Raw genomic sequence first — 12,200 nt, forward strand, 5'->3', positions numbered from 1 at the left:
AAGAGAGGAGAAAACAAACCTATTTTTACTTGAATAAACAAAACAGAACAGTGACGGTTCCACACACAGTTTGCTGCACTGAACATCCTCAGCTCATCTGTCCTCAGCTGACTCTTTTTATGTGCGCTGTGTGTGCTGTGTTTTTACGTCTTCTCGGTTTTTTGGTGTAACTTTACAGCACAAAAGTTGGAGATATTTCCTGAAACAATCCCACGTTCACCGGGAACTTTCTGGAAATGGCAAATAAAAAGATTGTTTACGTTTCGTGCCGTTTCCGTCTGGATGTGGCCTTAGAGTGAGGAAACTTGAACTTGAATATTTACTCTTGGGAGTTAACCTACTGTGTCAAAATGGCTGCTGTGTAAAGGGCCCATAACAAGAGTTTGTTTAAAATGGGACCTGACTATCATTGATCTGTATATCTTGATGGAGAATTAAGTTCTATATTAGTCTATGCTTTTAATGCTATATCGCAATATATAATCATTCATAGTTCTGACTTAATCCGAAAAAGAATAAGAACATGTGTAAGTTTTACACTCTGTATTTCTTATCACAGAGTTGCTGATGTTTCACACTGAGAATCAACGGTCATCAGAAAGTCTTTATCCTGTTCCTTCAAAGGTAAGAGCAACTTACTGACTCTACTTTAGTCCTAGAGGAGAACATGTACAGCACAACAGCCGAGCTGCAAACCCTCTTCACGATGCCTTTAATTTCCTATTAAACTGTATCAGTTCAGTTTGCGGCTCCTAAATGGATGTAGACTGAAGAATCCATTGTCCAAAGTCGAGTTGATGTGTTTATCACAAAATCACGTCCCTCTGTGTGTGTTTGATATGAGCAACAGAAACATTGAGGGACAGTCATGCTTCACACTCTTCCTCTTTCTCTTTCATCCGCAGAAATCCCCCTCAGCTTAATCCCCTTGTCTTTGATTTCTTCCCTTGTTAAATCTCGACAATGTGTTGCAGAATTCAGAGTGCAAGGTCATAGTTTTCCAAGTCTCGAGTTGGGACTTTTCCCCAGTTTCTCCATGAGCTTTCACAGTCACTAGCAGCACTGCACTGAGATTAATTGAAGACCAACTGCTGCACAAATGTGGCCATTCCTGTGAAAGAAAAGACAGAGGTTTTTTTTTCTTAGAGGTATGTGATTGTGAGTGGGAAGCAGAACAAGCAACAAGGATGTTTTTCTCCTCTTTGTGCCTGTAGACCACATCTGAGCAGAGGGAGGGTTTTGGGGGAGAAGAGCTTTGCGGCTATCGTGGCGTCAGTCACGGTTTCTGGGGATTCTGCTTCACAGTGTGATATTGATTAGAGCCATGGTTCTCAAACTGGGGATGTGTACCACAGCTTGCTCTGGTGGTACACCAGCTATAGCCAGAGTACTTCAGTAAAGGTGGTGCACCAGCTCTCGTGGTACTTCAGAAATAATGTTCTATTGTATGGATGTACTGTATGTATGTATGTTAAGATGGATAGATAGATAGATAGATAGATAGATAGATAGTGTGTGTGTATCAGGGTATGTGATTGGAGTAGAGCAGAGGAATTTTGACCAGAGTGTGTAGGAAATGAAATGAATAACTAAAAAGTCATAATAAATGGAGTCACATTATCTCTCGCTCCATCCTAATCTAATTTTGCTATCTATACCAGTGTCTGAATTATATGTGAGGAAGAGAAGGAGGATGATTATTGGCAATAAATCTGCCTCCTGTGAAAAGTCTGCAGCTGACAAGGCAGCGACAAACTGCCTGAGGTTTTAGACTCCTGCGTGCCACAATTGTCTTCAGTTGCCTTCTTCAAGATAAATGGACTTACAAATATCGTTTCACTCAGTAGATCAATCCTTTCCAACGTTTTGATAATTAATAATTAACATATCATAGTCCAAAAATGCAAATATTTGCCTGGAAAAAGTCTTTCTACTTTTCTACAAACTAAAATGTTACATTTTGTAAATTAAATTAAAGTATTATGCTTTTTGGCAAGCCTCACACATCACATTAACATTTCTAAAGTGATGTATTTGAGGCAAATGATGGCAGAGAATGAGACCAGCAGGCCATGGTTTGAGAGCAGATGTTGGAAAATGATGTAGCAGAGGCTTATGGTGTTATGATGACATGTTTTTATGGAGATGTTGATCTATGAGAGAGAGAAAAAAACAATCAAGATTATTTTAAAGTTAACCAGGTGCTTTTTTTCTGCTTAAACCTAACCACATTCATAAACATGACATGGTTATCATCACACTCATTTCTTCCAAAAGCACCATAAGCAGCTGAAACACTATCATGTTAAGATGCCTGTGTGTGGACCTGGGTTAAGTAATATTCCCCTTTACACGCTGATATTTAAATTGTAATTTAGCTTCATAATCTTTCAATTTTTTTTTTTTTTGTCCCTTAATTGTTGTGGTACATTCCCATACATGTGGATTTATATCAGCATTGTTGCCTCTCACTATGATAGCATCTGGAGGTGGGCAATTGTGCATTCCATGAGTGAAATGGCTAATGTGTCCCAAATATTGCATTTCATGGGGGGCAAACATGTAGTGCTGTTGGCGGCGCATAATCTGGATGTCACCCCAAAGTGGGTCATGTCATAAATTGTAAATATGGCCTGAATATCTGCAGACAAATGTGGACCACCTTTTGTTAAAGATAAAGGCACAGACGCTGACAGGTGGTACAGTATGTGGGCCAAATGTCAGGTAGGGGCCACAAAAAAATGACCATCTGTACAGCAAGAAGGTCACTGATTTGAAATGTACTTTTCACCTCGGGTGGTTCATCTGAGGGCCATTCTTTGTAGAGTTCTCTCCGGGTACTCTGGCTTCCTACTACAGTCCAAACACATGCTTTGATGAGAACTGGCGTGCAAAAGGGTTTTTAATTTCATTGTCGCACTAGTAAAATATAGGACAGATAAATAAAACTTTAAAGGTTCCGCCCAAATATGACTTGGATCATTCAGATTTAACATCATCATAAAAAGCAGCTGCTCGACGGAGCCAAACAGACTCTCGATACTCATTATTACATCCGACGGAAAAGCCTGCACAGTTTTATTATTTAACAAAAATCTGTGTGTTTGAGGGCTGCCAATGACAAACAGATCTTAGTGAACAGTCTGGACTGAGCACACACGGCTGCAGATGGCACGACTTGCATCACTCCTGTGTCCTCTTCTATTTTTATCTGTCCTGCTTTCTTTTGTCACCTCTCCCCATGATTCACTCAACACAATTGTTGTCTGATTGTGTCCGTGCTCCAGTCTCTGATTTTGTGCCATGATGTGAATATTTTTTCCAGTATGAACCACAGAACAGAGAGGAGACAGTTATGTGTATGATTCTGTCCTCAGCCAACTTTAGGACACATTTCAAACTTAAAATTGTTTAATTGAGGGTCGTCAGGTTTCTGGTTAAAAGCTGCTGTCGGTAGTGCTAGGAAAGTCAACAATAATAATTGTTGAATTTTGTTCACAGGGTGTTTAAATATGTTTTAGTATTGTGGCTCTGTGTCCTGAGCATTGAGAGAAGCACTCGCTTCATATACAGTACACGACGGATTTAATTGCGTTTACTGTCCGTTTACTGTCCGACTGAAGTCTCTTTTTAATTTTTTTAGTAGGAAGGGACCTGTATACAGTCCAGCTGCGGATGTCACATGACCCAGTTTGTTTGGTGGTAGCAGGATCAAGCCGTCGGTGTTCAGTCACTGCACACTTTAAACCCACAGAGATTGAACTGGACCTTTTTTAATATATGGAAACAGCCAGAGTGGACATTGTTCCAGACTTTCTGTAACTGACATCTTGAACGTTGTGATAAACTTGACCTGATCTGATGAAATGCTTTACTGTTTACCGCCATCTTCACTTTTTCTGAGTCAAGTTACCTGACATATTGCCTGGTCTTTATGCTGCCTTATTTATTTATATACATATAACAGCGTGGCTTCCAGCCAAAAGGGCGTTGTTTTGATATCAACTGTCGTACGACAGGTTTGCGTGATGTCAGTTACCAGCTACTTGCTTCAAAGCCTCCACTGATAGGACAGAATCGGAAAAGGCTATAAATGGAGCCCACATGAGGTAGACAAATGTCTCTTTCTGTAGGATTACTTTACAGGGTTATTATGAATTTAATTTATGAAAACTGTATGTTAAGGTCAGGGTAAGGGCAAATAAATGTAATCTCCCCAGAATTGTGTGTGCTTTTGTGTGTTATTTCTAACTTAGGCTACATTGGAGGGACACATTCTAGACTAAAATGAATCAACTGGGGACAAATTTGGAGAAAGTTGATATTTGGGTGAGTGGTGAAGGTTAGGGTCAAGGGTTAAGCATGTAGTAATTGTGGTTACGGTGAAGGCATGTCCTCAGGAAATGAATAAGGCTGTGTGAAGGTGGCTTATGACGGTGCTTGGGTTTCACATCATGTCTGTTTGTTGAAGGCACATTAAGGATGAATGGTTTTAATCAGAGACTCTGTGTTTCTTCTCCTGTATAAATAATCTGACAGAGAAGAGGATCTTTCTCTTTGTTTGAGATGTCTGACAATTTCCTGTGTGTGTGTGTGTGTGTGTGTGTTTGCCACTTCAAAAAGAGGTCTTGTCATCTAAACCAGGATTGTACAGTCATGTGTTTTTCATTAAACTACTTATGTCTGTTTGTATGAAAGAAGTTTTATGTTGATTATAAAAAAAAGTGCTGTGTGTGTGTGTGTGTGTGAGAGAGATAGTGAGTCATCTTTGTTCTGTCTCACTGTTGTTTGAAGTCTGACAGTTGCCCTGGAAGGATTAACTGTGTCAATAATACTTGAGGCTGATATGGTGTTACATGGTAGATGATGAGGATGATGATGAAGACAACAAATGCTCAGAGCACAATATGTTTTCCAGACTGCAAGTCATGATCACATGATGAATCGAAAATAGAAATAGCTCTTCATGGATGACTTGGTAGCTACTTAGGAAAAGCTGATTAACTTGCACCATGTGAGTCCATTAAATGATATCTCAACTGCACATACCACCCAGAGTGTGTGTATGTGTGTGTGGGTCAAATTCACCCCGCAGGAGGGGCTGGAGTTAGTCTATGATCGGCAGAATCGCTGATCACAAGATTTCACAGCAGTTAACTTAATGGGTCAGCTGTGTGTTTGTGTGTGTGTGTGTTAGTGGGCTCCAGAGGCAAATTGAGGACAGACAGATGACTGATGGATGTGATTTTAATAGTCTTGTTGATGAGAGAAAAAGTTTTAAAGACGGAACATTCGATGTGAAGATACATTGGAGGAGTGATTTCAGGAAACAGCGAGTCAGCATGTTTGTCACCAGAGAGGAGAGAGTTGGAAAAACGCCTGTGTTCAAATTGAACACACAAAATCTGGTGTTCATGCAATACATACACACTTTCTTTCTTTCTTCCATTTTAAATTGTTAATACACTATTTTAACAGTAAATTGTAAATAACTGCCAGATATTGACAGTTTTTATGAATAAATGGGCAAAAGCACTTATTTACATGACAGAGTCCAGATTGATATTTTGAGGCTTAGGTGTCGAAGGGTTAAAAGATAACTAAATCCCCTCCTCTGCAACTAACTCCACCTACAGTCTGAGTTTGAAAAATGCCAAAAAGTTGGCTGAGTTCTCCGGGTTCTCCAGTTTTCTCCCACTGTCCAAAAACAAGCACATTTTGGGATTAGGCAAATTGGCACTCTGACCTGTCCAGGGTGTGCCCCGCCTTTTGCCCTATGTCAACTAGGATTGGTATAACCCAGCTTGTCCCTCATGTAGAGGATGAAGTGGTAGAAGACGGATGGATGGATGCATGGATGGATGGATAGGCTCATTTTCTCATTGACTTGCATACAAATTGTCATCATCTCTTCCTGGCCATTCAAGAGAACTTCAGCACTTGGCTTCACTTTCTAAGCCCAGAAACTTGATGATGATGATGATTATAGCAACTTTAAGGTTAAACATTAACACTTTCTGACAAAGAATCACAAATTTCATGGGCAATATCACAAATGTTTGACTGACATATCAAAACAAAGTCTATGTGTGTATGTTCTTGTTAATATTGTGAACTGCTAGTGTGTGTGTGTGTGTGTGTGTTAAGGCCTGTGAGGACAAAAAATGGGAGCACCCTCAGTGAAGAATGTGCAGCAATAGACGTGTTATAAAGACAAGTACTTGGTAGAAATCACAGTAGAAGGTAACACATGACACCAGAAAGAATTGACAGTAGACCATTAGGTTTTTTTTTTTTTTTTCTCTTATTGCCTTTTTCCATTTCCATGTCCATTGCTGCTTTCAAAATCATACCACGCACTGCACAGCAGGCCCACCACTCACCACTTCTACATTATCACTCGGCACAATGGTGGCATGATGATGATGATGATGATGATGAGGCCCTATCTGTGCGTTTGTGTTCAAGTCTTACAGCAAAAAGCCACAAACAGGGCTGCAGAAAACATGGGGAGTAGAGGAGGGGGAAATTAACTGTTTCATTTGGCTCCAAGCCAACAGACATGTAATAAGTCTAAATTAAAAGGGGTGGTGGGGGGAAGGGGAAGCTATGAAATGATGAATGTATAGGGGAAAGATTCCAAAGAAATAAATTCATAGATGCATGCTCCTTCATGTGAATAGAAACATCTGTTTTGTGCATCATTTTCCCCCCTCAGTCTGACACGTTTGGTAACTTTAGAGCTTTCCATCAGAATTAAAAAAATTCAGGTAATTTCAACAATGTTTTGCGGCACAGTGTTAGTTTGCTGACCAGCTTGTCATTGTAGTTTAATTAGTAAAACCTTTTTATCTAAAACATTAAACGCTGCTGCTGCACTCACTGATTCCCCTCAACCTCCTGATCTAAGGTCTGATTTGTTCCTCCTCCCTCTTGTGTCTCACCCTTAACCTCTGCTTTCCTGCTCCCTGAAATTCATACCGTATGCTCTGACCTCCAGCAACACACACCAATTTTTCACACACTTTCAGCCACTTTAACCTCATCATCCTGAGGCCCTGTGAAATCTAGCCATACATCCATAAGCCATGACAAATGCAGGGGAGCCGCTGGTCTGTGTGCGGAGCCTGTCACAGTCACGCTCATCGTCTGAAACGGTAAAGTGAATCTGTTGAACTGATATGAACCCGAACAAACAAAGGCATCCTGTCTTTGTTGTGCTTTTTAGTTTCTAAAACGATTCATGACTGAATCCAACTTTATTAAAAAAATAAATAAATAAAAATAAAAGGTCTGGCTAGTTGCAACAATTTGTATAAGTCGTAGCTTATACTTTTATTAGGTTTTATAATCATAATGCTAAAGGGGAATATGTCCATAATGTTGAATAATGAATTGTGCAGCAGGACAAGAGGATGATGGAGGAAAAAGAAGGAAAATAAAGCAGCAGATCAGGTTTTGTTTTTTTTCTGCAGAGCAATAAATCTACAGCCGTTATTCAGTCTTAAAAATACATATCTGGTCAAACTGTCTACTGGCCCACAGTGTGTGAGAACTTTGTTTTTCTCTGATGAAAAATGTATGGTAACCGGTGACCTCTCTGTAAATGTAGCTGCATGGGAACATGGATATCTATACATCCTTATTATGTCATGCTATTAAATGTAATATATTAAAAAAAATAATTCAGTATTTAATTTGACAGAGATAACAAATGAAACATGACTATGCTTCTGAAGACAAATTATAAGTCAACATCATAGCAGCTGGAGCCTCAACTCAAATCTCTCCGACATCTTTGTTTTGCCAAGAAGCTGTTTCATATTTATCACATTACTTTATAATTAAAATGTGTTCAATGACACGTTAAATAATGAATAATATCTGATTATGTGACTAACCCTGAAAGAATTATAATAATATAGTCAGATTTTTGCTGTTTAAGCTCCTGTTCTTATTTTATTTTAGGTGCACATAAAACAACATTGATGTTGCAACATAATATGTACATTAACGGATACATTGTTTTCAGTGTAAAGCAAAATGCTAATTTGGAACATCTGTCAATGGGAGGTTTAAAAAGAGGATAAATAAAAGTGAGCTCATGAAACATGGATGAAAGAGTAGAATAAAAATGAATAAAGACAGTACTATACATATATATATGTATATGTATATGTGTATATATATATATATATATATATATATATATATATATATATATATGTATATGTGTGTATGTATATATATATGTATATGTGTGTATGTATATATATATGTATATATATATATATATATATGAAGAATTATAGAAAATGTTCAAGGGAACTGCGCAACTACAGTGATAATGTGAAGGAAGTGTCATAACACAAATTGGTGCCGTAATATAATATACCAAAAATGGAGCAAAAGTACTTGAGTCTGACAGTGATATTATGAAAGATGGGTTTACAGTTTCACCTACTGAGATTAAAATGCCAAACTCATGAAAAAGCAGGATTAAGTAGCATTTTACATATTAATGTAGACTGAAAATGTGTAGAGATGGGTGATGTATTACAAATTCAAACTTGATGTCAGTTTATGGGTTTAAGTGTGCAATGAATCTTAATAAAGCACAATTTCAGAGCCAGAATCAAAGATTTATGACTTAGCTTAAAGGTCCCTTTTAAAGGACGACACAGTGTTGTGGTGGTTAGAATTGGTGCCACACAGCAAGAAGGTTCTTGGTTTCAATCCCATGTGTCGATACACAGTTTGGGTTCATTTACTATAGGCTTATAAATGAACCATATATGGTCAAAACCATACATGATTGGTTTGCTCTATTGTCTCTGCATGTTGGCTCTGAAAGAGGCTGGCGAACTGCCCAGAGTCCTGCTTCGTCCGCCCATCACTGACAATAGTCTCCAATCACTTACATGTACACTGAGTGTTAATTCACTCAGTCCAACATGTCCCTCGATGAGGCTGCCCTTGAGAAAACAGGTCAACTGTGTGTCCTCACAAGCACAGCCAGACAATCCCATGTTTGTCCCTGCTATGTGTGTGTGTGTGTGTGTGTGTGTGTGTGTGAGGTGTGTGAGCGATAATGAAGCCTCAAACATGGCAACGCATTAATGTGTCAGGATGAAAAGGAGCTGACGCCTTTCAGCTTGTGTGAATGTGATAGTGGTGGACGCAGAGTCTTATCTTATCAACCAGACCTGAAGCAGAGGTGTGTCGCATCAGTCTGACACCAGCTCATCTGCACTCACATGCTGCCAATTACATCCTCCTTATGGACTGATCTCACTCTCACTCTCACACTCACTCTCTCTGGGATTTTTTCTGAAGCAGGATTGTGTGTCCAGATCTTGCATACCGGTCAAAATGCTCTGCTCCCTGTGTTGAGAAGCAGACGTTGCACGTGTGTATGGGTTTGTGACCTGGTCCTGTGTGGAGTTTGCGTGTGTGTGTGCGCATGGATTTCCCCTGGTTACTCCAGTTTCTTCCCATAGTTCAAACACGTGCAGAGGTTAATTGGACACTCCAAAGGTGTGAATGTCAGAGTGAATGTCAGTGTTAGTTGTCTCTTAGTGTTGGCCCTGTGATGGTCTGGTGACCTGTCCAGGGTGTGACCTTTCACCCTTTGTCAGCTGGGATTGACTCCAGAGGCCTTGTAACCCTCATGTGGAGGATAAAGCGATGGGCGATGAATATGTTTGCTCGCATACACTTAAGCTGATGTAGATTTTATTAAGCTGATGTAGAGGTACAGTGCTAATAAAAGTGGAAAGGTGTGAGTTAAGTGCGTGTTCCTGCTGTAGTTTCCCCCACGGACAATGTTGAGCGCATCCTCTTGTTAAGAATGACTGTATTTTTGATGGATCTTACTGAAATACTGCAACAAGATCTTAAACTATTGTATTTCATTGGAAGTGGAGTATATCAGGCTTAACTACTAACTAGTCAGGCTTAACTACTAAACATTTGCAGACTAAAAGACACAGTAGTTTATACTAAAAAGCTGAGTGAACAATATTGTGTTCCTTTAATGCAAGAGCAAGCGAATGTTAGGGGGAGTGTGAAGTATTTAAGAGAGCTCAAATCAAGTCATACCAAAATAAATCAGAGTGTCTGTTCTGATGACCCAGTGAGTCAGTGTGAGAAGAAGACAGTACCCTTGCTTGCACGCACACACACTGTGGGCTCATGTACATGCACAAAATCAGCTGCCCTTACAGTGCAACACTTTCTGCTGACACCGATAAGCAAACAACCCGAGGGACGCATCATATTTAGCACTGTATGTAAGTGTGTGTACATCAAACCCTAAAATACTTCACGGCAAGAGAGCAAAGATTTTCCGAAACCTCCTCATCCGAGCCCTGTTGTGGCCATTTATGAGTTTGGCTCTCCCTCAAGCTTGAACATGATGAGAAGAATTGGTGGGAATAAATCAAAGGATAACTTTGAGCTTCGGAGCAGACCCAGACGTGAAACTCTGGTCAGATTAAAATAATCCACACTTTCCCCGAGACCATATTGAGTTTGTTCTGTGCACTTCACAGTCCTGTGGACAAAAGCCGCTCCAATCCTCTGAAATATTTTGAGTGGTTTTATTGGAGGGCAGCATGTTTTATCCAGCTGACTCCTGCGGCTAAGCTCAGTGTACTGATGAACTGCACTGGTATTTGTCGCAAATTTACTCACAATACAATGACCCGGTTCTGCCAGATCTGCATTATCATAACATGCAAACTATCACCTCACGCTCGCATCTATTCGCGAAGTGCCACAGAGTGTCTGCTGACGTGATCGTGGCTCAAGTGTCCAATCACTGCATTTTCGCCCAGCCACATAATGTCTGTCAGTCGTGAACCTCTGGTCAGATTAAACTAATCCACGCTGCTGCCTTTTCCCTCAAAGGTCAGAACTGTCAAAAATGTTTTGTTCATGGTCAAGGGCACAACTTTCCATGTGAAATTTCACCAAAATGAACCCAGTTAAAACAGTTCGGCATGGCTTTACTTCACATCTGCAAGTGAATCCTTCACTGAGACAAACTCACATGCAAACTTTGTAAGATTTTCTGTGACAGAATTTATTTCAATTTATTCCCTTTTCATATATTACACACCAAATAAATTATTCCACAAGAATTGTAGGTGTTGTCTAAGTATGCAGTGTTGAAACAGTAAGCAAGAGTGTGAACTTTTCTCTTTTCTTACATTCTTTAGTTCAAGTACTGCATTTCATTACTGCACTCCAACACAGGAGAATGTGTTTTCTCCTGGGTCTGTTTATTGTTAAGGAGATGACACAAAACCTGCTGAACAGATATCCACTAAACCATTGAATTAGGAACATGGGAGGAACCCGTTAAATGCGGGGAAAAGATGTAGAAGAAGGGGGATTTTTAAAAACCAGTGTTTGAATCTCAGTTTGACTGAACACTTTTGTGAATTTTACACACTCTCTCCGTGTCTGCGTGTGATCTTCCATGCACAGTCCAGCTGACACACTGCAAAGATGAGACTTATAGATAATGGCTTTGTTTTTGCTGCTTGACACCATTATGTGTCCCCACTAGATGGCGCTGTGGCATCTTCCTGTAGCACTTCAAATTCATGGACATAAATCCTCTAAAGCCTGTCTAGGAGTTTTTAGCCCACCCCACCCTCACAAACCCTCACACACACACACACATATACACACTACATGTCCTTGGGCTCCTGTCTCTTGAGGCTGTGAGTGTGTGTGTGTGTGTGTGTGTGTGTATGGTCAGCTGATGTAAATCTACTCTGCCACTCTTTACTCTACTGAACACACATATACATATACATCTTCCCCATGCATTAACTGAAAAGAGACTCATCAACGTGTAACTGAAAAATTCATCTTATGGTGCTCGGGGGAAACGGCTCGTGTCTTCAGCCCCATCCTCCTCCTCTTTCAGCCTCATGCATGCACATACATCCATGTCCCTCCCTCCATACTGTCTCTTGCAAAGACAACCCCCCTCTGGCTTTTTGTGTCAGTGTTGTTTCAAAAACTGCCTGGTGAACCAAGGATGGAACAATCTACAGCCTGTAGCCGGCAGATGATTTTTTCCTGTGATGTCACTGGCAACTTGTGGTGTGTGTGTGTGTGTGATGGAGAATGGGTTGAGGTGAAGAGTTCAAAGACGCGTAAAAGAGCATACACGGCTGCTTGAA

The sequence above is a fragment of the Solea senegalensis genome, linkage group LG6, assembly GCF_019176455.1.
Source record: "Solea senegalensis isolate Sse05_10M linkage group LG6, IFAPA_SoseM_1, whole genome shotgun sequence".
NCBI lineage: Eukaryota > Metazoa > Chordata > Actinopteri > Pleuronectiformes > Soleidae > Solea > Solea senegalensis.